This window comes from Mustela putorius, unplaced genomic scaffold, assembly GCF_011764305.1.
Source record: "Mustela putorius furo isolate JIRA1106 unplaced genomic scaffold, ASM1176430v1.1 tig00000698_pilon_pilon_pilon, whole genome shotgun sequence".
Lineage (NCBI taxonomy): Eukaryota > Metazoa > Chordata > Mammalia > Carnivora > Mustelidae > Mustela > Mustela putorius.
The window spans coordinates 6,196,554-6,222,859 of record NW_025421449.1 but is presented as its reverse complement, the minus strand read 5'-3'; the positions used below and the strand labels follow the sequence as shown (position 1 = coordinate 6,222,859).

Genomic DNA, 26,306 nt, shown 5'->3' with positions numbered 1-26,306 from the left:
TCTACTTTTGAGAAACATTGGACTATTTTATCTCTTTTTAGCACACAATTCTAGAGTTTCCAAAGGATAAACAGGCCATTTTCTAAAGGAAAACTAGATTCCATGGGCCTTAGGCACGTGGGTAATAAAATCCTAAAAGCAGATGCTAGGTCTTATTTATCTGTACCTTCTCCATAAAATTTTAATTTTTTTAAAGATTTTATTTATTTATTTGAGAGAGAGAGAGAGTGTGTGTGTGTGTGTGTGTGTGTGCGAGAGAGAGAGAGAGCACAAGCAGGCAAGAGGGTCGGAGGGAGAGGGAGAAGCAAACTCCCCACTGGGCAGGGAACCTGATGTGGGCTCGATCCCAGGACCCCAGGATCATGACCCGAGCCAAAGGCAGACACTTAACTGACTGAGCCACCCAGGCGCCCCTCCGTAAACTTTTAATACAGTGTCTGGCCCAAGGTGGCTTTGTGGAAGATGAATTATGAATTATGAATCCCCTATGATGGAGTCTTCGTGTCTCCATCAGGCAAAGAGGATTGGACTAGCTGTTCCTTAAGGTGTTTTTCACTCTGCATGGCATTGGTCCTTTGGTTGCATTCTTAGTGGTTTGGCCTTCTGGTCCATCTTCCCTGTGGTAAGCGGAACTCTAAAGATAGCTCTCTGAGATTTCCATCCCCTGGTTATTCAAACACCAATCCAGGTCCTTCCATGAAGGGCTTTTGCAGATGTAATTAAAGACCAAATCAGTTGACCTTAAGATACAGAGATACTCTTGTAGGCTTCCCCCAACAAGGTGAGCCTTTTGAAAGCAGAGTTTTCTCCCACTGGTAGCAGAGCAAGAAGTCAGAAATTCCCAGTGTGAAAGCAAGTCAGCCTAGAGGAGGTTCTCTGCAGCTGAGATAGAAGGCTCTCATAGAAGGACCTAAGAGTAACCCCCATTCCCATCCCAGCCCCCACCAACAGCCAGCAAGAAGAAGGGGACCTTGGTCCTACAGCTACCAGGACCTGAAATAGCCAACAACCTGAATGAGCTTGGAAGTAGATTCTTCCCCAGAGCCTCCAATGTGGCCAGTATCTTGATTTTGACCTTGTGAGATCCTAAGCAGAGAGCCCAGCCAAGTCACCTGGACTTTTAGCGTGTTTTTTTTTTTTTAAGATTTTATTTATTTATGTATTTGAGAAAGAGAGAGAGAGCATGCACAAGCAGAGGGAGCAGCACAGGGAGAGAGAAAACCATCCCCACTAGTCAGGAAACCCAACACGGGGCTCCATCCCAAGACCCTGAGATCATGATCTGAGCCAAAGGCAAATGCTTAACCGACTGAGCCATCCAGGAGCCCGGAGCCACCTCGACTTATTGATAATAAATGGGTGTTGCTTTAAGCTGTTGCATAAATAGCAAATTGTGGTACTTAGTTATGCAGCAACAGAAAAATGCAATTCCCTACCATATTCCTACCAACCCATGCTGTTGTTGCTATTATTTGGGGGAAAGAAATCAATTTAGGCAATTTTGAGCTAAGGCTTCTTTCTGTCAATTTCATGTGAATCTAACAAGCAAATATTAAGAATTGAATTCCTGTTGTGTCCCCATGTCCTCTCTTGGAGGCCAGTATATAATTTGGAGGTTAAATTGTGTGGAATATACAAGGTGAGCAGGAGGGGTATGACAGAGACGGCAGAACAGCGTGCACTGGAGATGTTGAGCAGGCTTCACCGACTAAGTGAAACATGTATACGGATAGATTTGAAATAAGCAGAGAAAGGGGTAGGGGTAGAGAAATTCTGGGTAGAAGGCAAAGCACAAAGGAGTGGAGGTAAGAATAAGCATGATGTCGATCAGTCTTGGTTCCTGAGAGCAAGGCGGATTTCTCAAGACCTGTCACTGGGAATTAGCTACTGTGCCGAGTTACCAGTTAACAAGGCCAAGTATACAAACTGGGTTTCTAGGCAGGAGCGGAGGCTGGCTTAGTCTTGGAAAAAGAAAGGTGAATGGAAGGTCTAGGAAGGAGAAGTAGTAAGAACAAAAAAAAAGAAAGAAAGAAAGAAAGAAAAGAGCAGGGGCGCCTGGGTGGCTCAGTGGGTTAAAGCCTCTGCCTTTGGCTCAGGCTCAGGTCATGATCCCAGGGTGCTGAGATCAAGCCCCACCTCAAGCTCTCTGCTCAGCAGGGAGCCTGCGTCCCTTCCTCTCTCTGCCTGCCTCTCTGCCTACTTGTGATCTCTGTCTGTCAAGCAAATAAATTTTTTAAAAATCTTTAAAAAAAAAAAAAGAGCAAAACTTACCATGAAACAGATCCAAGTTATGGTAAAGAGATAAAGGCCGAGAGGTAGGGCATAAGGACAAAAAGCACAGGCTTGGGTCTCCACCTTCACTACCTTGAAAGGGAAGGGGAAGAGATAAACCATCAGCTTTTAATCCTTGCATCTTGCCTAGGAGATTATGCAGGTGGAAGCCTGGACTTTGAGCAGATGGGCTTGCTATAGAGGATGGCTCAGGTTGGGAAGCAGGGAAAAGGGTCATAAGAAAGATAGGTTGGGGCCAGACTATAAGGGATGTGGAAAGCTAGGAAGTGAAACAGAGGTTTTCAATCTTGACTGAACATTAGAATAACCTGGGGCTCTTTTAAAAATACTGATTGATATCCATACCCCACCTCAAACATTTTAATGCCATCAGCCTGGTTCAACTCAGGGCTTAAGAGTTTAAAAAGTATCACAGGTTATTCTAACATTCCCCCAAGGCTGAGAACCACAGATCTAGAGTTTGGACCCCGCCTACTAGCCAGTGCAGCCTAGGAAGGATGTGTGAATGACATTATACAATGGAAAACAACACTAACTGGAGAGAAGACCAAGTAAAAATAATAATAGTAAATAACAGCACAGCAGTTTTTGACACTTTTCTAAGATTATATATTACATTTTATATTTTTAAAAGTATTATTATATGTACTAGTTAATCATCACAAGACTCCTATAAAGTAGCTACTATTATTATCATTAATTTAGATATAAGAAAAGTGAGGTTTGGGGCACCCGGGTGGCTCAGTCAGTTAAATGTCCAATGCTTGGTTTCAGCTAAGGTCATGATCTCAGGGTCGTGGGTCCTGGAGTTGGGCTCCATGCTGAGTGTGGAGTCGGCTTGAGAGTCTCTCTCTCTCCTTCCCTCTGTTCCACCCCACCACGCTTGCGCTTTCTCTTTCTTAAAAAAAGAAAAGAAAAGAAAAAGTCATGCTCCAAAAAATTAAAACTGGTTCATGATCACAGGGTACATAAATGATGGAGTTGAAATTGGAATACTACAGGTTTGTCTCCAAGGTCCACGCTCTCCATTTTGCTTCTGGATATAGTGGATTCACTTGTATCATACCAACCTCTTTGCCAAAAACAACTAGGAAAGCAAGTTTTAACACAAAGAAAAATTACCAGGACAATGAACAAAACAGAATCTAACAGACTTTTGACAAAGAGGCCAAGACTATCAAGACTAAAAAAGTCCATTCATGTGAACCTGACAGATGGCCACATTTTTTGCAGGCATTTGTACATTAGCAAGCAAACATCTGAGGGACCCAGAAGCCAAGTAGTTGTGTTGTTATATATGTATATATAGAAAAACAAATATATACATATATATATGTATATAGTATATGTTGTTTGTTTTTTTAAGAAGGACTAATCTTTTTTTTTTTTTAAAGATTTTATTTATTTATTTGTCATAGAGAGAGAAGCGAGAGCAAGCACAGGCAGACAGAGTGGCAGGCAGAGGCAGAGGGAGAAGCAGGCTCCCTGCCAAGCAAGGAGCCTGATGTGGGACTCGATCCCAGGACGCTGGGATCATGACCTGAGCCGAAGGCAGCCGCTTAACCAACTGAGCCACCCAGGCGTCCCAGGACTAATCTTTTTTTTTTAAGATTTTATTTATTTATTTGACAGAGAGAGAGATCACAAGTAGGCAGAGAGGCAGGCAGAGAGAGAGGGTGAAGGTTCCTTCCACATGGGTCTCCTTGCTAGGCAAGGAGAAATTGCATCTCCTTCTGCCTGCTGCTCTCCCTGCTTGTGCTCTCCCTCTCTCAATCTCTTTGATAAATAAATAAACAAATTCTTAAAAAATAAATAAATAAAATAAAAAATCATTACAGACTGATTCTAAAATGTACGTGAGAAAGGTAAAGGATCTAGAATAACCAAAACAATTTTGAAAAAGAAGAACAATGTTGGAGGAAGTGAACTACCTAACTTCAAGACTTAACTATGGTAATCAAGGCAACGTGGTATTAGCAAAAAGACACAGAGATAAATGGAACAAAACAGAATCTAACAGACTTTTGACAAAGGTCAAAAACAATTCAATGGAGAAAGGATAATTATTTAATAAATGGCTCTGTATTAATTAGATGTCCATATGCAAATAACATCAACAAGCAAAACAAAAAAAACCTTGACCCATGCCTCCTACCGTTTATAAAAATGAATTCAACTCCTCCTATGTATATACCCAAGATAACCAAAAGTATGTGTTCACACCCATACATGAATGTTCATAGTAGCATTACTCATAGAAGCCAAAAAGTGAGAACAACCCCAAATGTCCATAGAATGATAAATGGGTAAATAAAATGCAAATATCCATACAATAAAACATTCCACCATAAAAAGAAATTAAGTACTAATACCTGCTACAGAATGGATGAACCTTGAAAACATTACACTAAGTCAAAGAATCTCTAAAGACAAAAAGATTAGTGTTGCCTAGGGCTATAGGAGGGGCAATGGGCAGTGACTGCTAATGGGCTCCTCTTCAGATGATGAAATACTCTGGAATTACATAGTGGAATTAGATAGTGGAGATGGTTGCATAACCTTGTGGATATTCCCAAAACCACCTAATTGTACACTTTCAAAAAGTAAATTTCATAGTATGTGAATTATATCTCAATAAAACAAAATGTTTTTCAAAAATAACTCAAGGGGCACCTGGGTGGCTCAGTGGGTTAAGCCTCTGCCTTCAGCTCAGGTCATGATCTCCAGGTCCTGGGATTGAGCCCCGCATTGGGCTCTGCTCAGTGGGGAGCCTGCTTCCTCCTCTCTCTCTCTCTCTCTCTGCCTGCCTCTCTGACTACTTGTGATCTCTGTCTATCAAATAAATAAATAAAATCTTCAAAAAAAAAAAAAAAAACCTAACTCAAAATGGACCATAAACCTAAATGTAGAATGTGAAACTACCAAACTTCAGTAGAAATACAAAAGACAAACAAGATGGGATTGGGAGGGAGACAAACCATTAAAGACTCTTAATCTCACAAAACAAACTGAGGGTTACCAGGGGTAGAGGGTATGGAGAGGGTGGTTGGGTTATGGACATTGGGGAGGGTATGCGCTATGGTGGGTGCTGTGAAGTGTGTAACCCTGATGATTCACAGACATGTACCCCTGGGGCAAATAATACATTATATGTTAATAAAATATAGAAATAAAATAACCATCTTAAAAAAAAAAAAAAAAGAGGGATGCCTGGATGGCTCAGTTGGTTAAGCAGCTGCCTTCGGCTCAGGTCATGATCCCAGGGTCCTGGGATTGCTCGGACTCTCTCCGCAGGGAGCCTGCTGCTTCTGCCTGCTTCTCTGTCTGCCTATGCTCGCTCGCTCTCTCTCCCTCTGTCTCTGACAAATAAATAAAATCTTTAAAAAAAAAAAAAAGAAATACAAAAGACAATCTGCATGACTCTACATTAGGCGAAGAGGTTTTAGATACTAAAAGTATAATCCACAAAAGCATGACTCACAAAGAAAATAATGTTAATTCGAACTTTATTAAAATTTAAATTAAAAACTCTTGCTTCACTGAAGAGAATTCAAAAATGAGCCGTGGGTTGGAAAAAACAGTTGCAAATCATATTTCTAACAAATACTTATATACAGATTATAGACAATAAAAAACAACAATAAAACTCAACAATAAAAAAACTCAACAATACAAAAACGAGTAATCCCGTTTCTAAAGTGCCAAATGTTCTGAACACATACTTCACCAAAGAAGATATATGGGTGGCTAATAAGCACATGAACAGATACTCAGCATAATTAGTCAGTAGGGACAAGAAAATTAAAACCAACATGAGATACTCCTACATACTTATTGGAAGGGCTAAAATTCAAAAGACTGCCAATACCAAGTGCTGTAGAGGATGTGAAGTAATTGGTTTTACCATGTGGGCCAGGAGATTTCTTTCTTTCTTTTTTTTTTTTTTTAAGATTTTATTTATTTATTTGTCAGAGAGAGAGAGCAAGCGAGAGCGAGCACAGGCAGACAGAGTGGAAGGCAGAGTCAGAGGAAGAAGCAGGCTCCCTGCGGAGCAAGGAGCCCTATGTGGGACTCGATCCCAGGACGCTGGGATCATGACCTGAGCCGAAGGCAGCTGCTTAACCAACTGAGCCACCCAGGCGTCCCTGGGCCAGGAGATTTCTTATTTGGGAGTTTTAAAATTACAAATTCAATATCCTTAACAGTTATTGGGCTATTCAAAATATCTATTTCATATTGAGTAAATTGTGGTAATTGGCATTGTACTTGGTATTGGTCTATTTCATGTATGCTACTCTTGCTCACTCTTGATCATATTTACATAATACATCATTTTCCAGCCTATTATTTTCAATCTGGTTATATCATTACATTTAAATGGAATCGTGTGTGTGTGTGTGTGTGTGTGTGTGTGTGTACAGCATATACTTACTTGGGTGATGTTTTTTAAACCCAGCTGCCATTCTCTGTCTTATGATTACTGTATTTAGATCGTTTACATTTAATGTAATTATTGATCTGCTGGGGGTTAAGTCTACCATTTTATTTTTTGTTTTCTGTTTTTTCATCCTGCTTTCATCTCTCTTTTCTCAATTATACCTTCCTATGGATTACTTAACTTTGTAAAACTTCCATTTTGATTTGCCTATAGTGATTTTCAGTGTATCTCTTTGCAGAGCTTTTTTTGTGGTTGCTCTAAGTATTACATTATATACATATAATTTGTCAAAATCTATGTCATTTTTACCAGTTCAAGTGAAGAACAGAAACTTTATCTCACTTTATGTTCCTTTATTCTCTCCCACTTAAAATTGTTTTAAATATTTCCCTTATATTCAATTAGAACCACTAAGATAGTATTATAATATTGTTTGAATTATTAAACATTGTTTTAGAAAAATTAAGAAGAGAAAGACTATCATATTTACCCATATTTTTTCTTACTGTACTATCTCTTCCTGCTGTTCTAAAGTTTCTCATTTTATTATTTCCTTTCTGTTTAGAGAATTTCCTTTTGTCATTCTTTTAGGATAGTTCTACTGGTGACAAATCCTCATACTTTTCCTTCATCAGAGAATGTCTCCATTTTTTCTTCATTTCTGAAGGATATTTTTGCTGGCTGTGGGACTCTGATTTGACAGCACTTGAAAATATTGTGCCACTTTCTTCTGGCCTTTATATTTTCTGATGAGAAATACACCATAATTCACATTGTTTTTTCATTTCAAGTAAGTTGTCATTTTTATCTGCCTGTTTTTGAGACTTTTCTTTACCTTTAGTTTTCAGAAGTTTAATTATCATGCATCTTAGTATAGACATCTCCAATTTATCCTATTTGGGAATCATCCAGCTTCTTGAATTATAAGTTTATGTTTTTTGACAAATTTGGAAAGGTTTCCACCATTACTTCTTCCATACTTTTTCAGTGTCCTGACACTGAGGTCGCAAATGTTAGATCTTTTGTTGTAGTCTGAAGATACCTAAAGCTCTCTTTCTGTCTTTCCTCCACCTCCCCTCTCTTTTAGATTGGATAATTTCCATAGTTTTGACTTCTGGTTCAGTGATTCTTTGCTCTGTCTTTCATTCCACTATTGATTATACTCCCTGAGCTTTTTATTCTGGTTATCGTATTTTTAGTTCCAGTATTTCCATTTGGTTCTTCTTTATATCTCCTATTTCTTTGCTAAGACTTTCTATTTTTTTGTTTGTTTCAAATATGTTTGTAATAGTCTGTTGGAACATTTTTATCATGATTACTTTAAAATTTGTCAGATAATTTTGACATCTCTACCTCTTCTACACTGTAAGCACAGCTATAATTCAAGCAGAATTCTTTGCATATGGAAATTCCTTCTAAATATTTGTGATTTTTTCTTCAAATTTTTAGCTATCATATGCACCCTCAATTTGACACAATTTTTTTGCCGTTTGTTTTTATTGAGTCTTTCTAAAACATTCAATTTAGTTAATATAGAAAAATTCATTTCTTGTTATAGTCAGATTTTATGAGTTTATGTTATATTTAAATCAAGTAGGTAATGAAAATTACAAGTAAAGCTGATATAAACAGGCTTAGGAACATACACAACTGATTTGTAGTAAGCAGATAACACAACTAGTGTTGGACAGTAGCATACCAGTTACAAGTATTTATTGTGCTTAGAGCATCAGTTTGTATGTTTTACAGAGGAAATAAAGAAATATTTTTAAACGAAGGTTAATTAGCAGAGCTTCTATATATCTGAAGATCATGATTATTTTCACTAATAATCAAATTTACTAATGAGAGTCTACATTAATAAGCAGACAAAATAGACTTTAAGACAAAAAATACTAGTAGAGATAAAGAGGGAAATTTTTATAATAAGGGATATTTATATATCTGGAATATATTACTATATCAGGAAGTAATTATTAGAAATGTGTGTGCACTTGATATGTGGAATTTGAGAAACAAGGCAGAGGATCATGGAGGAAGACAGGGAAAAAATGAAACAGGACAAAACCAGAGAGGAAGATAAACCATAAGAGGCTCTCAATCTCAAGAAATAAACTGAAGGTTGCTGAAGTGGAGGGAGTGGGAGGGATGGGGTGGCTGAGTGGTGGACAATGGGGAGGGCATGTGCTATGGTGAGCGCTGTGAATTGTGTAAGACTGGTGAATCACAGACATGTACACTGAAACAAATAATACATTATATGTTAATTTTTTAAAATAAAAATAAATAAATAAATGTGAATGTCTTTAACAAGAGAGCCTTAAAATACATAAAGCAAAAACTGATGGAATTGAAAGGAGAAATAGACCATCCAACAATAATAATTGTAGATTTCAACATCCTACTCTCAATAATGGATCAATCAGTTAGGAAGTCAGAAAAAAACATGTAAGATGTGAATAACACTATCAACAAACTTGACCTAACTGACGTGTACACAACATTCTACCCAAAGACTGTGAAATAAACATTCTTTTCAAGAACACATGGAACATTCTCCAGGATAAATCATATGCTAGAGCACAAAACAGGTCCGTTTAACTTTAAAAAGAGTGAAATCATACAAAATATGTTCCGTGACCACAACAAAACTAAATTAGAGATCCATAAGAAAGAAACAGGAGAAATGCCAAAAATTTGTAAATTAAATCACATTCTTAGAACATAAATCAATGAAATGGAAAATAGAGAAAAATCAATAGAGCCAAATTTGGTTATTTGAAAAACTCAATGAAATTGGAAATTCTTAACCTTACTATCTAGAAAGTGAGAGAAAATACAAATTACCAAAATCAAGAAGACATATTATTACTGATACTACAAAAATTAAGAGGATTGTAAGAGAATACATGAACAACTTTATGCCATCGAATTAGAAAACTAAATTAAGTGGGAAAATTGTAGAAGTACACAAATTACCAAAATTGACTCACAAAGAATTGAAAATCTGATAAAACTTATGATGAAAAATGAAACTGAATGAGTAATTAAACATCTTCCCACAAAGAAAAGACTAAGCCCAGACAGCTTTACTGGTGAATCAAATATTAAATATTTAAAGAAGAAATAATACCAATCCTTCACAAATTCAAAAAATAGTGGAAGGAAGGAATACTGCAAATCATTCTACGATGCTAGATTTAGTGAGAAATCAAAGCCAAACACAGATGTCACAGAAAAAAGAAAAGAAAACCAACATCCCTCATGAAAACAGATGCAAGAATTCTTAACAAAATACTAGCAAACCAAATTCAGCAACACATAAAAAGGATTACATCCTGTGACTAAGTGTATTTATCCCAAGAATGGCAGGTTGGTTTAATATTTGAAGATAAATTAATATAGTCTACCATATAAAAAGAATAAAGGACAAAACTCATATGATAATTTCAAACAGAAATAAATAAACAATAAGAACTAGAGATTTTAATACCTCACTCTATAGTTGCAGGAAAAACTTCTGACATACCCAAGTGATAATTCATGATTTTAAAAAGTTATGTGCTGGGACAAACTGGATATTCATATGAAAATAAAAATGAACTTAGACTCTCAATCTATACCTATACAAAAATTAGCTTCAAATGGATCACAGTCAAAAATTAAATATAGAGTTAGCATATGATCGAGCAATCCTATTTACTCTTGGATATATAGCCAAGAGAATTGAAAACATATGTGCACACAAGAATTTGTACACACATGGTCACAGCAGCATTATTCATAATTGCCAGGAAATGGAAACAACCCAAATCTCCATCAATGAGGAATGGATAAACAAAATATTATAAATCTGTATGGTAATACAGGAATATTATTTGGCCATAAAAAAGAAATGAGGTTCTCATTCATGCTACAGCATGGATTAGTCTTGAAAACACTATGCTGAGTGAAACAAGCAAGACACAAAGGCCTCATACTCTATGATTCCATTTGTACGGAATGTTTAGCATAGGCAAATCCATAGAGAGAGAAAACAGATTTGTGCTTGCCAGGGATTGGGGGAGGGAGGAATGGGCAGTGACTGCTTAAGCATGGGGTGGGGATAGGTTCTTTTTTTGGGTGATGAAATATTCTGGAATTAGAGAGTGGTGATATTTACACAACTTTGCAATATATTAAAACCACTGAATTTTACATTTTTTAAAGGATGGAATTTATAGCCTGCAGATTGTATCTCAAAAAAGTTGTTGTCTTTTTTTCAAATAGATCACAGACTTCGATGTAAAAGCCCTTTACCTAGGACTGGGGCTGGAACTTAGAATTGACTGAAAATGGGCCCAAGAGAATTTGGGGGGGATGTTGGAAATGTCCTAAGACTGGATTACAGTCATGATTGTACAACTCTACAAGTTTACTAAAAATCATTGCATTGTTCACTTACAATGGGTGATTTTTTATTAAACTATAACTGAAATACAACGTTATATTAGTTTAAGATGTACAGCATATTGATTTGACAAAGCTACACATTACTCAGTACTTACCAAAGTAAGTGTAATCACCATCCGTCACCATACATTATTATAATATTATTGACTATATTCCCTGTGCTGTACTTTTCTCTCCATGACTTACTTTATAACTTGAGGCTTGTACCTCTTAATCCCTTTCACCCATTTTACCCCTCCCCCAACCCCTCCCCTTTGGCAACCACCAGTCAGTTTGTCCTCTGTATTTATGAGTTTGTTTGCTCGTTTGTTTTGTCTTTTCGAGTCCACATATAAGTGAAATCGTATGGTATTTCTCTTTCTCAAGTCTGCCTTATTCATTTCACTTAGCATAATACCCTGTAGGTCCATCCATGTTGTAGTAAATGGAAAGATTTCATTCTTTTTTATGGCTGAGTAATATTCTATACAATAGATGATTTTGTGGAATGTAAATTTTACTTCAATAAAGCTGTTCAGAAAAACAAACCCACTGAAAAAGAAATCAAAATGTCATAGTAAATAATGGAGGGAAGTTGGGTGGGAATTTAACTTAAAAATGAAACGGAAAAGGACGACAAGAGGGGGCACTAGAGTGCTAAATATTCTGTCGCTTAATCTTATTGTGAATTATAGTTTGTGAAAATCATTGAGCTGTGTTCTCGTGCAGTATTTTTTTTTCAGATTTTATTTATTTATTTGACAGAAAGACACAGCAAGAGAGGGAACACAAACAGGGGGAGTGGGAGAAGGAGGGGCAGGGTCCCTGCTGAGCAGAGAGCCTGATGCAGGGCTCCATCCCAGGACCCTGGGATCAGGACCTGAGCAGAAGTTCAGACACTTAGCGATTGAGCCACCCAGGTGCCCCTTATGTGCAGTTTTCTGCGTGTATACCACAATACAAAGTTTTTTAAATGGCAGTAAGGCCTGGGAGGGGCCATGAGTGACCCAATAATGAGTTATAGAAGCTGAGAGGTTGTTCAGAAGCCATTCAGTTGTTCTTGGGTCTCCATGAGATTTTCGCTCCTTTATTGCCACTATTTTACAGTAACCCCCACTATGAGAGCTGGCCTAAATTAATTTCTATTTCTTCCTGCAAAGAAGCCTCACTAACAGACCCACACAGATAATACCAAAATGGTACCTCTGAGAGGGCTGAGAATTTTGTACCGGGCTGAATCCCTAGGGCCTGAAACAACACCTGGCAATACAGTAGGTTCTCAAGACGCACTACTCGGATGCATGAACAAACGGATGAACGCACAAATAGTTGGAAAGGAAAGGAAATGTAGAAGTGTGTTTACAAAAACATGCATTTTTCAATGCAACCCAGCCCATATATCCACAGGGATATGGACAAAATGTGATGGAAGCCCAGAGTATTAAATAATGCCCAGAGGAATGTGAGGAAAGGGGCAGAGGAGGACACATGGGCTTTGGGTCTTGAAGGATGAATAGGAGTTTGCCAGATAAAGAATGGAAGGGAGTGAGACAGACAAACACAGACACAAATACGTTGTTGTGAAAGAGCCTAGCATTCTTCAGAGCCCCGAGAAGTCTCCTGTGGCAGAAGTGCAGGGTTCATAGTGAAGGAGAGGTGAGAGATGAGGCTGGAGAAGTATGCTGGGAGTCGATGGAAAAGGGTCATCTCTTCACAGCCAAGACATCTGAACTGACTCCTGCAAGAATCACCACCAAGAAAGAATTTTAAGCAGGGATGAAATTCGCTTTTTAGGGAGCTCATTTTGACTGGAGCAAGAATAGTTTGAATTCATTGGCTATCGGCTCTGTTGGTATATACACCTCCTTGCCTCGATGTCTCTCTCTTTCTCTGCATTTTTCTCTTACTTCTCTCTCTCTCTCTCCCTTCCTCCCTCCCTCTCCATCTCTCTCTCTTTCTCTCTCTCATGTCTTGTCTTGTATAGGTCTCCCCTCTCTGTGTATTTCTTTTCATTTTTTTCTCAAGACACTACCCTTTGGGGGCACCTGGGTGGCTCAGTGGGTTAAGCGTCTGCCTTCGGCTCAGGTCAGGGTCCCAGGGTCCTGGGATGGAGTCCTGCATCCTGCTCCTTCCTCAACGGGGAATCTGCTTTTCCCTCTCCCTCTGCCTGCCTCTCTGCCTACTTGAGCTCTCTTTCTCTGTCAAATAAATAAACAAAAATCTAAAAAAAAAAAAAAATAGGCACTCCCCTTTGAAGATATCTCTCAACCGCTTGCATCTTATCTGCCCAAACAGCTTTCAGATTCCATCTCCAGGACTCATTTTCTCCAGGACACTAGTCCCAGCCGGCCTTGGGGTTTTCACAAATAAGTACTCAGGATTTCCTCTTGAACAGCAAGCTCTTCGGGGCCTCCCCAGTGCACAGAGGAGGTGCTGGAAGAAGGGACTGCCATCATGGGGCCCAGAGAAGGTGAGCCACCAGGTCCCAAGGTCTCCACGGAACCAGTGAACTGGGAACAGCACGCTCGCTCCCCTCTCAGGCATCCTGTTGGTGCCCACAGCTCGAAGCTGCCCCCTTTCAGCCTCCTCCAGGAGAGCCTGGTGGCTCATACCTCTGACCTTCAGCTCCACCACCACGTCTCGGACCTTGCGCCCACCCTCCCCAGGCAAAGGACCCCCTGAGTCAAGAGAGCCCCTCATGAAAGTCGAGCTTGGGACTCCTCTCCAGGACAGTTCTCTCCCCTGGGATAAGAGGGTCAAGCTGCTCTTCTAGACATGACCTCAGAGATGTGTGGCAAGGGCCCTGGCCCAATTTATCACCACGGGGCTATAATTAGGTTTGTTAACATACAGTCCAGTGTAGTCTTGTTGACTAGGAACTTAATCACGTTACTATTGAGTTCCTGTACGCATAGCTTGGGGTGACTGTTTTACTCGTAGAGTTATAGCCAAGCCCAACGGGAGGAAATTAGCTTTGGACACAAGTTTGGAGGGGGGGTTCTTTTTCCTCATGACTTTGTCTCCCTCCCCCCCTTCCATGTGAAAATATTTAGCAAACAGTGACAATGATGAAAAACAGTAGGAAACAAAATGTTCTACATTAGTATAAAACATGAAAAATGCAGCAAGGACCCTTAGCGGTACAACATGTGTTATGCTGGCTGGCAGTCCATTAGCTCTGATAGACATTTCACTTACCTAAGTCAAATATAACAGTCTAGTATTCATTAATATAAGAAGGGGCTGTGGAATCAGAGCTACCATCTGGCTGGGCCGACAGAATAATCTACAACTCATGATTAGGTCTAAGGAGTGGGGTTTCACTTTAATCTTTCTCATTGCTCGAAATTTCCATCTGCGCAGTTCGGCACATCATTTTTCTTCAAGACAAATGTGCTGTTTTTCATGTTCCAAAATTAGATCAGAAGAAAACGATTAATCATGTCACGGCCTGGGAAAGGAAACAAAGCTCCGATATTCTGCTGCTCTCCCCTCCCCTTCCCCCCCCCCCCCAACTCCGCCCCTCCCGGCCCGGGCCGGGCCGGTTGCAAGTTTCCCTTTTTTCCCCAACCTCTGGGTTTTCAGCACAACTTTCGGAGACGCAGCTGCCCGCCGAGAGGAGGAGAGTGGGACGGGAGGGGCGAGGGCGCTGGCTGGGCCTGCGGGGACAGCCTGGGGCGGGGGGATGGGGGGGTCCTGGGACCCCAGCCCTCCCGTGCACCCCTGGTCCGCCCCCGCGGGTGACTCCCGACCAGGCTGCACCTTCTGCCCCCCCCCCCCCCCCCCCACCTGCCACCCCGCCCCGACTCCGGGCGCTGGGCGCTGCCTCTCCCCCGGAGTGACAAAAGGGCTGCGAGCCTCCCTCCCGCGCGTCCCCCTCCCGCGGCCGCCACCGTCCTGTCTGTCAGCCGGCTCGCAAGTCATAACAAATCCCTGGCGCGGAGCTGAAGCTGAGCATTTGCCGGAGCGTCATGGGGATGATGAATGACCCGCAGGCCTTTGAAGTGCTCTGCCAGTTCAGCTGGGTCCGCGGTGCTGACAGAGAAATATACACAACAGCGTAACCAATAATGAGAACATTAAACATTCCTGCGCCGTGACAGGCTGACAGAAAAACCCAGGCTCCCATCAATCACGGCGCAGATAGAACCCTGACAACTGGCCCCTCACTGATACCCGCGGTCACCTTGCCCTCGCCCCTCGCGCGCTCTCGCCGGGCTCCCTCCTCGCCCTCCCTCCGGTTTTCCTGTTTCCTTCCCTCCCGACTCCCCGCACCCCTCCTCTCTGCTCCTCCCTGCTCCTCTCTCCTCCCTCTAGCCGCTCTCCCTTCCGCACCTCCTCGGCCTCCTCCTCCACGCCCCCTGCCCTCCGAGACTGCCTTCGAGGGAGCCTCGTGGAGGTCAAGTGAGGTTGGGGCCACTTGCATTTTGTGAGACTGACCTTGCTGAAACTGTGAAGGAGTGTCAAGTCCTTAAGTTCATGGTTAACAATCTGTCGCTCTCAACCAGATGCAAAATAATAACACAGTCACTGTAGGGACAACCTCATTTGGAAATACTATTATTACAAGTCTAAGGGGGGACCCATTTGAACCCCTTCTCCCTCTTCTGCAGGGGAAGGGTCTCTCTGGGTGTCTTCCTGCGTGACTTGGGAAAGGGACCCTTCTCTTCCCAGCCAGCCAGGGCCTCTTTCTTCTCAACTGGGTTTATCTGACTCCATCTGGTTTCTGATCTGCCTGAAAGGGGAAAACAGCAGAGAAACACAAAGATCTCTTCCTTTTCCTCCAACAGGAAATGGAATCTGCCCAGATAAAGCCTACTGGAGGGACTTTAGCCCAGTTCCCAGAGGAGCCGCTGGTGACCTCTTAGTCACTTTCTGGATCCCTTGGGGCTCCCAGGAGAACTGAGTTTTGGCCACACTTTCCTGGGCTGAGCCTCTACTCCCACTTTGTGATGGGGAGGCATTTCCCCATGCCTCCCCCAACCCCCCATTATCCCAGCCAGGCCAGCAGGCAAGCAAGGGCTCATGGAAAGAGCTCTGGGCCGGGCCAGGGCAGTGAGAAGCCAGGGTTCTAATCCTGAGCAAGGCCGGAATTGCCCTGGACCTCTCTTCATCCACAATAAGGGAACGGAAGTCCCTACCTTAGAGTTTCTTTACCTTCTCCAGATGCAAACAGTTAATATTCCTCTCTTTATTCTTGAACCAAACTTACTTACTCCCTCCTTCCCTCCTTTCCTGCCTTGCTTCCTTGGCTTTTGGAGACAGACATTCCTTGACTTTCCAAAAAGTCACGGAAAACTCCCTGCAGCCTCCACACACATGTCCAGAGATGGTGAGTGGCGGAGGGGGGAGGGTCACTTCCTGGGCATCCTGGGGTGGAGGGTGTTATAAGGAGTCTGGCGGGAACCTGGGGGAGGAGATAGAAAGGCACGTAGAAGCTTCCTCTTTAGAGCCCTTGCTTTGAGGAAAAGTTCAATCGTGAACCTCAGATGCATTTGTGTATTGGTTTAGGTGAGCCAGCTCAGGTGTGAGGAAGAGAACATCTGCTCCGTGCTCTGGAGTATCTCGTCCTTTCCTTTCTGCCCACCTGACAAAGCCAGCTCTGTTCTCACCACCTCCAGGACAAGTTTGTTCTGCCTGCCATGGCCCATGATGACCTTGCTTTTCTCCAAGGGCCTATGAGCCCTGGCCCAAATGAGCATCTTTCCTGCCCAGCTCTACTTGAAGCTACTGGAGGACAAGGAGGGTGTCATGCTCTGCCCTTCCCTGGGTTACCCGGGACTAGTACAACATGTTGGTCCAAAATGCCTGCCCCACCCGCAGCTCCCTTCTCTAAGGAACTGCTCCTACCAGGCCTGTTCAAGGGGGAGACCTCAGAGGCCATGTCCGCACTGCATGTTCACCACAGCGGAATGGTCCCGTAGTGAACACCTATCCCTGCAACCAATCAGATTCTCTCTTCCTTGAAAATCTGAGCTCAGCCACAGAGGGTGTTAGGCTCCTAAAAGTCACTAATGTTTGGGGCTGAGGCAGCCATTTTGAGCCATGGTAGACACTGAGAAAGGAAAAAAAAAAAAAAGCAGCAGCAGCTCATCCTCAAAGGAAAACAGGAGAATGAGGAAGTGGACGAAAAGAAGCAGATATGAAATATCAGATAGATCCAGAAGACAGCATAGCTTTAATTCCTGACTTGCTCATTCCTGTCCTCTAAGGCTTGTCATACTCCTTCCCGCCCCTGGATGCCTGGGAGGCAGCAGGCCACTAGAAAAGATATATGACCCAGACCCGGCCAATCCTTCTATCCTATCATTCTGCCTACAAAGACTGGCCCAGGAGAAGCATGTGACCTATGTCAGGGCAATCAGAGTCCTTCCCTGGGATTTTATACACTGATTCTGAAGGAGAGATAGTGTCCGTTTCTTTTATTTTTTTTTTTAGATTTTATTGATTTATTTAACAAAAAGAGAAATCACAAGTAAGCAGAGCAGTAGGCAGGGGGTGGGGGGAAGCAGGCTCCCTGCTGAGCAGAGAGCCTGATTCGGGGCTTGATCCCAGGACCCTAAGATCATGACCCAAGCTGAGGGCAGAGGCTTAACCGGCTGATTCACCCAGGTACCCTGCGTTCATTTCTTTTAGATTGAGAATCACAAGGCTAGGACCCCAAAGTTCTTACAGCATTGGCTACCACTACCTGAAGAAACAATTTATGGGGGCACCTGGGTGGCTCAGTGGGTTAAGCCTCTGCCTTAGGCTCAGGTCATGATCTCAGGGTCCTGGGATCGAGCCCCACATGGGGCTCTCTGCTCAGCAGGGAGCCTGCTTCCCCTTCTCTCTCTGCCTGCCTCTCTGCCTAGTTGTGATCTCTCTCTCTGTCAAATAAACAAATCAAATCTTAAAAAAAAAAAAAAAGAAAAAGAAACAATTTATGGTAGAAGCAAATGATGCCAACTAGAGCAACAGAGTCCTCTGATGACAAGTCTGATGACTTCTCCAGGTCCCTGCATCCAGTCCAGCCTGAAGCCCACTCTCCCCTTGGCCTTCACAGCAGGTGAGCCAGTATATTCCCTTTCTTACTGAGACTAGTTTTAGTTTTGTTTTGACCACTTGCATTTCCGGAAGTCCTCATACTGATTGGTGTTCAAGGGACATGTCAATTTACCAGGATTCACCTAAAATTAATACATGCTTCTACTCTTTTTTTACACATATGTATGTGACTAAGAATCTGCCGGGGCCCGAATGAAGGAAGCTGCAGTGAGCCTTCTCTGATCCCCTCCACCTCTGCAGTCTTCCCCGTGACCTCACCCTTCATGCCAGGCGGTAAGCCTGTCCCCAGGCCAGACTCAGGTGACGTCCTTGTAAGCCTGTCGGGAATGTTATGTCCCTATCCCTGTGCTTTGTCCCCTCTCCCATAAGCAAGAAGGGGACAGGCATGGTGAGTGTTAAGGGATGGTCCTCACAGTCTCTGAATAAATCTGTTTGGCTACAAGGAAGCCAGAGCTCAGGCTGATCCCTGGTCCACCTGAGACAGCTCACAGATCCCACCCTTCAGGCACCCCTTGTGCTCAGACGTCCTTTGGGGCCGTCCATGGACCCCTGGCTATCCATCTTCGTTGCTAATCCTGGTCTGATGAGAAGACTCCTGGATGAAAGGTGGCACAGGAGAGATCAGGGGCAGCAGCAGTCGAAATGAAAAATGACTGGTGATGTTCGGCTGACTGCAAGCTTAAGGTAAGCTGATCTTGTGTGATGTGGCTACTTAAAAAAAAAAAAAAAAAAAGCCAGGAGAAGCTGGAACATAAGCAAAGGTGATAGAAAACGGGTCATAGAGGGAAAGGGGAAAGACCTCAGGATGGAAAAGTGACAAGTCCATCGACAGTGAGTGGATTGGCACACTTTTACCCTCCAGGAAAGGGCTGTGAGGGGCCCAGACACAGGCCCGACACACAGTTAACACCCAAGAGTGTTAGTTTCCTTTTTTCTTGACCCATCCTCATTCACTGGGGGCATAATCAGTGCGGATGAGCAGACATTACAGGGACGTGGCTTTTATCACAATCTAAGAACTTTCTGACAATTTCAACCACGCAGCAATTGGAATGGGCCACTTTGCAAGCTCCACATCAGTATAGGCATTCAGGAAGAGACTAGATCCTTAGCTCCACGGGATTCCATAGAAAGAATCTCTAAATAGAGTATATGTTGGGCTTTAAGGGCCCTTTTTCTTCCTTTTTTTAAAGATTTTATTTATTATTTGACAGAGAGAGACACAGTGAGACAGGGAACACAAGCAGGGGCAGTGGGAGAGGGAGAAGCAGGTTTTCCGCTCAGCAGGGAGCCAGATGTGGGGCTCGATCCAAGGACCTTGGGATCATGATCTGAGCTGAACGCAGACACTTAACGACTGAGCCACCCAGGCACCCCAAGGGCCCTTTTTCAATTCAATGACTTTTGTAGCCTCAGTTTCCCCCTCTATGAAGTGGGTGTGAGGCTCTGTCTGCCCCTGGACCCTCTCATCTTAGCAATTTACGGGTGTGGCAGTTGAATTTTCCAAAGGTGTGGCTATTCGTACTTTTGGTAAGGGCCTCAAAATCTCCTTTCCCATAAACTCTTTACAGTATCACCTTGTCTCTCCCCATGAAGAAGCAGCTAATTCCTTTCCCATTCAATCTGTGCTGGCTTGTGACTGCTTCCCTGAATAGAATGTGGCAGAAGTGACACTGTATGACTTCTACAGCTAGACTAGAAAGGGCACACAGCTTCTGTTGGCTCTCTGGGGGTGCCTGTCCTGGAATCCAGCTGCCATGCTGGGAGGAAGCCCAAAGTAGCCCCCGCACAAAGTTCCTATGGAGAGGCTGGTGGAGGTTTCTGACCCAGAGCCAAGCCACCTTCCAGCTCACAGCAAGCCTCAAATGCCAAACATGTGAATGAAGACTTTTCCAGATTATTCCCCCAGCCTTTGAGTCAACCCAGCTGAGGTCCCCAGAGACAAACCATTCTCACTGTGCCCTCTCCAAATTCCTGTCCCACAGAATCTGTGACACAATAAAAATGGGTTTGGATTGGTTTGTTATGTATGTGTGTGTGTTTGTTATGTATGTGTGTTCCCCACACAGTAGGGGAAGATGGCCAGGAGGTTCTCAGAGGCCTGTAAGCATGAGACACGTCCAGGGCTGGGACCCACTGGTGACTCAGTTATTACCCTCTATTCTGTCTCAACCTGCTTCCCCAAACTGTCCCTCTCCCCAGCCAGATTTTATCCCAATTCAAAACCTAGGCCTTGCCCCTAACATTAACAGTCCTTGTCTCCACCCCTCCTGGTAGCAGCAAGTAGCAAGCAGGTAACAAGGAGTATTAAAAGTATAGGAGTTGGGGCACCTGAGTGGCTCAGTTGGTTAAGTGGCTGCCTTCAGCTCAGGTCATGATCCCAGGGTCCTAGGATCGAGCCTCAAATCGGGCTCCCTACTCAGCGGAGAGCCTGCTTCTCTCTGTCTCCCTGCTACTCTGCCTACTTGTGCTCTCTCAGTCTGTCAAATAAATAAATTAATTTTTTTTAAAAAAAGTGTAGGAGTTGTGCCCACCCCCACAAGGCCCTCTACCCATACCCTCTTCTCATAGTCCTGGGACAGCAAAGTTGGGAAAGTGCTTTCTGTTCTATGACTCCCATTTAGACCTCTACCCACGAATTCGCAGGGCTGTCCCAAGGCCCATCTGCCAGGATTCACACAGCAGGGCGGCACTCTGCAGGCCTAGGACGTCCTGCTGGTCACCTGAGTGTCCATGATGTCTGTGACTGGTGAAAGCAGGGTTTGGCTCCTGAACCCACTGGAGCCTTTGGGAAGGAGACAGATTTGTTAACAGATGATTCCCTTGGTGTCACTCCTTGGGAATGAACAACTCAAGAGGTTCTTCATGGTGATGGAGGATGATGTGGCAAAGGCCCTTAACATGGAACGGAAGGGCCCAGGCCTCTCTTGCAGCCCAGCTCCCAGCATCAGCCTGCAGCTCCAGGCCCCAGGCCCAGACACACTCCCTCTGCTTGCTTCTTGCCCCACCTGCCCAGTCCTGGCAGGGGGCCCTGGTGCAGCCTCAACCAGAGCCCCCCAACTAGAACTGTAGCCACATTTCTGCAATAAGCATTTCTGGTTCATAAAATAATAATAGTAGTAGTAATAATAATGATAAAAGATTGTCCTCTAGCTCCGCACATGACTGTGGCTCTCCTGAGACAAATCCCTGATGGGGCAGCATCATCTGTGTCTGGACCTGGACCTGTGTCTGTGTCCCCGTGCAACTTCGCATGTGCTTATTGTAGCCAGTGCTGGACTGGGGGGGGGGGGGCAGACAGACAGCCTTCACCTGCAGTGGCGTCCTGCGTCCTGGCTCAGCAGAGCATCTGCCTGCTTCTGGACAGCTCTTCATGTGACCATGCACCCGGCAGCCGGGTGGCCCATGCCTGACCCATCCTGGAACCCCACCTGGTCAGCACAGTGATGCAGCCAAGGTTGAGCCCATGTCCCAGGCTTGGACAAGCCAGTCCTTCCCTAGATATCCTTCGTTCACTATGGGCATCGATGAGGCCACAGCTTTCGCAGCCACAACACTGCCGTGAGGAGAAGCTGAGGGGAGAGGAGGACTGGCCCAGGGAGCAAAAGAGCTTAGGGATGGAGCCTTGCATCCTGACTTCATTGGGGGTCCTGGTTCCACTCATCAGTGTCCTGCTCAAGCCTTCGTGTGTTCAACCTACCCTCAGGAAGCCTTAAGTCAAGGGTCCAGAGGGTATTATAAGGCCAGACCATGGTGGGCGGGGCGGGGGTTGGGGGTTGGGATGGTAGGTAACAGGGATGGGAGGCCAAGAAAGTAAAAAGAAACAGATCCAGGGTGAGAGGTGAAGTGCAAGGTGTCCTGGAGACAGAAGGTCAGGAGAGAGGCTTGGGAGAGGTGGGTGTCCAAGCTGGTAGAGCCACTGTCCCCCAGGATCAGAGGATAGGGGAGTGCTGAAAGATGGAAAAAAAGAAGACCTTGTGCCCGTGTTCAGACGGCTGTGGGGAAGTCAGCTAGAACATGCGGAGGGGTGTGAAGGTAGAGGACCAGGGTCTCCCAGAGCCAAGGCCAGGGTATAGACAGAAGCCATCCCAAGACGCCCACCACCAGACGTACAAGGAGAGGGCCAGTCCCGCCCACCGGAAGCAACCCACACGGAAGGGCATTTCTGAACCCCATGCACAGAGGGCACAGCTGCTCAGGGTGAGTAGACTAGGAACTCCCACAGCCTCTTTGGTGTCCTTCCAGCTGACCTGCCTGCAGAGTCCAGGGTCGTGCCCCTGCAGCCTGAGCCTCTACCCCTGGGAGCAAGAGACCCCAGGATCACACCTTCCTCCCAGCAGTAGGAACACACAATGGTTTGCATACTTGTGTGGGGGGGTGCTGCTCCCACAGGCGGAGGCAGGAGAGAGCAGCCCCTCCTTTTCAGACCTGGCCACCTGTACAGGGGCCCTGGCAGCTAGGGGGTGCGATGGGGATGGGGGGGTGGGGGACTTTCCTTCCCCCCATCCCCCACACAGAAAGAAGCTGCGGGAGGGCGGTGGGGAGAAAAGGGGCAACACTGCGAAGGTTCGGAGCACTTGTTCCGTGCCAAGTTAGTACCCTGCAGTTGGTGTGCATTATCTCATTCAGTCTTCACACCACCCTGCAAATAGACACTACTGATTATGCTCGTTTCCCAGTAGAGAAAATGGAAATGCAGAGAAGCCAAGCAACCTGTCTAAGGTCACAGAGTTGGGAAGAGGTGTGTTTCTACCCTAGTCTGTCTGGCTCCAGACACAGTGAGGAACGAAAGAGGAAGCAGAAGGAATGTCCTCCACACCCAAGCAGCTCCTACAGCAACATGTGCTTTGCACACGCACCCCCAGCCCGAGCCCTACTCTGCCCGCGAATGGGAGAGCCGCCTTATGTTCTTGAGCAAAAACTGAAACGCAGTTAAGCTTCATTTTGTGTCTCCAGGCTCTTTATGCAAATAGTTTTATACTTAATCTTGTGGCTATAGTGGCACCCGAAAGACCATCCAAAGCAAATGAGGACAAATTGCTCAAGTCAGGGTCCCTTACTAGCAACACCGGGTGTAGAACTCACGTCTCCAGACTCTCCAGTAGCCTCTGATGGAGAGAACTTGCCATGAACTACAGTATAATGTTTTCCCTTTCCCCTTGGGTCCTTCCCCGGGGATGTGCTGGTGAAAGTTTAGTAGATAGCTCTTCAGGAAGCAACCAACAAACCAACAGAAAAACTAACCCAAAAGCATTTGCCATTTTCCATAGTGTAAACATTCCTACCCTGGTCAGTTCCAAGCTCCCAACGTGATGTCGCTGAATGGAGTTGGGGAGGACCCTGGCACACTACTGCCCCCCACCCCTGACAAGGGGAGAGCATGAATTAAGGAAAATACAGTATTGTGGTTGAGAGAATGAACTTCGGAGCCACATGGTGTTGGGTCTAACCCTCAGTAGCCATGTGACCTTGGCCATGTAACTTAACCTACCTGTAAAGTGGGGATGGCACCAGCGCCGTGGGAGTTATGGAGGTTATGAGGACTCAGAGGAGAAACATGACCTCAAATTCTTTCCTTTGCCTGGCACTCAACGGGCACTCAGTAAGGATTTGTTGTTGAGTATGTTGAGTGTGGCATCTGACAGGCCATGTTATATTTCTTTAGCTCTTGCTTCAGTTGCATCCTCTGTTTAAAAATCAGTAATCCTGGCTAATATCGATGCTTAGTTTTTCTAAAAAGCCATTATATTGGGGCACCTGGGTGGCTCAGTGGGTTAAGGCCTCTGCCTTTGGCTCAGGTCATGATCTCAGGGTCCTGGGATCGAGTCCCACATCCGGCTCTCTGCTCAGCAGGGAGCCTGCTTCCCCCTCTCTCTCTGCCTGCCTCTCTGCCTGCTTGTGATCTCTGTCTGTCAAATAAATAAATAAATAAAATCTTTTTTTTTTTTTTAAAGCCATTATATTTTTTTAAGTCTGTTGATGTGGAAATAAGAGCCTACCTTCCCCTTAGTTAGCCACATCCGCGGGAATCTGCTGGTATAAATTATAATTCAGAGAGGACAACTGCTTGGTGGCAGGACGACCAAGTGAAGTCAAAGGGCTCAGAGGAAAACCTTCCCCGCATTAGCCTCACACACTCCATGCCTCGACACGACAGAGCTCATCCTAGCCCTGGGTCCTGACTCAGGACCATCTCTACCCACCCAGCAAGCCCAAGAAGGACAGGGGAATGCTCTGACCCTGAGGTTGGTGGGGGCGCTGGGGAGCTCCCATCTTCTGTTTCTACCCTGCTCTTCCTGTGCTCTCAGTCGCCTTCCCCACCCCCCAGAGCAGACCCCAGCCCATCCCTCCACCGGCTTCTCTTCACCACTCTGCTCCCCCAGACTGGTTTGTTAGGGCATGAGAAATGGCTCCGTGGAATAAAGACGTTTCCCCTGTGATGAGCACATTTGCAGAAGATATGTCAGAGATCCTGGGGCTGGGCTTGGGCGGTGTCTCAAGAAAGCTGTCCCCCCCCAACACCCTGTCTAACCCCCACCCCACCCCTCTTCTTTCCCCTCTCCCTCCCATGCCCCCGCCCCACTTTGCTTACTTATTGGAAGAGTAATAAATATCGGGCCGACAGGCCCTTCTCACAGTTACAAAGCCTACCTGTAAGCGAGCTCAATAATTAGCAGTCTTGAAGATGATCTATGACTTTCATTACCCTTTGGGACTGGAGACTAAATGAGGACAGAGCTAATTGCCGTGCAAAGCAGTTTGGCATGAATGAGAAAAATGCAGGCCCTGTCTCCTGCCAAAAAAAGGGCCCTATTGCCGCTCTGATCTCAAGGCTGGTTTCTGCCGCAGGAGTTCACTCGGTGTCCATAAATCATGGGCTGCTTACAGCTGGGGCTGCCCTGAGTCGTCAGCAGGCCGTGCGCTGAGTGACAGATCCCAGCCGGCCGCATTAGGGCTTCAGCTCGCTCCTTTCTTCTCCTCCTCCTCGTCCTCTTCCTCCTGCTTTTGGCACTGACCAGAAAATTAAACCCAGACTCCTCAGAGCGGGGAGGCCAGGTGGGGGTGGCAGCTGTTGACGTGGGTTGGGTCCGGGATGCCCAGTGCCTGGCTGCTCACACCCTGCACCCAGCCTCCTCCTCCTCCAAACAGGGCCCGGCCTGAGGCCACGGGAGGAGGGCAGGCCCCTCCTGGAATGCTCCAGACTGAGCTTTTGTCCTTGGATTGTCATCGAGACAAATGTGGCCTCTCTTCTGGCCACATGGCTCCCTCTTCCCCCGCCACCCTCTCAGGAAATGTTTCCCTTCCCTTAAAGGGGAAGAACTGACACCAGCCACATGTGTGTCTGCAGCTGACAGATGTGCGCAAGCCACGGAGGGCGGGGCTGGCTGTGACAGACCGGCTGTGATGGGGGGGGGGGGGCGGGGTACCTCCTGGAAACTGTTTTCATCTCTGCCCCAAAGCCCTACCCCTTGGCCACACTCCTCAAGGAGCCCTGTTTCCCAGGGTCCACGGTGGGAAATGCCCCGACCACGCCAAGCACCATCGCTGTCCAGCCTCCATTCCCTCTTCGGGGTTGGGTGGGGGGGCTTCCCTCCCTTGTGGGCAGACACCAATTTCACACTCAGAGCTGAGCTTCCTGGCTTTTCTAAGGGCAGTCATATAATTAATTCTTAGTGTGGCCAAATTATATTTGACACTTAATTTAAAACTCAAGGTTCCATAATGCAAAATCCTCGCCTGGTAATAAGGGTGACGCGTACAATGAGCCCGTGTGTGACTTGACAGCCAGGATCAGAGGGGTGGTTCTGGAACTCCCAAAGAGGGGAGGGAGCTGACTTTTATTGAACAGCTACTGTACAACCAGGCATTTCCTGGAGGTCTTGCTTTCCTTCTCATTATCCCATTTATTTTCTCCCTTCTTTTCCAATAACCCTGTGAGGCAAAGTGCTAGTCATCGCCTCCCCTGCCCAGATGAGACCAAGACCCAGTGAGGTTAATTCACCCAAGGCCATCCTGTTACGGCAGAAGCCAAGCTGGTGTTCATGATCTCAGGAGTCTCCTACTTCTTTGTGTCATTTCAATTCCTCCTCTAGGGATG

At 45.1% G+C, this 26,306-nt stretch overlaps 1 long non-coding RNA gene across 1 annotated transcript; it reads right to left on the bottom strand.

Moving 5' to 3' along the window:
* Nucleotides 1-14,929: 14,929 nt before the first annotated feature.
* LOC123393005 lies at nucleotides 14,930-25,479 on the bottom strand. Its single transcript, XR_006607703.1, has 2 exons — nucleotides 24,860-25,479; nucleotides 14,930-15,196 (listed from the first exon to the last, which is right to left on the bottom strand). It is a non-coding gene; the product is annotated as an uncharacterized LOC123393005 (long non-coding RNA).
* Nucleotides 25,480-26,306: the final 827 nt, after the last annotated feature.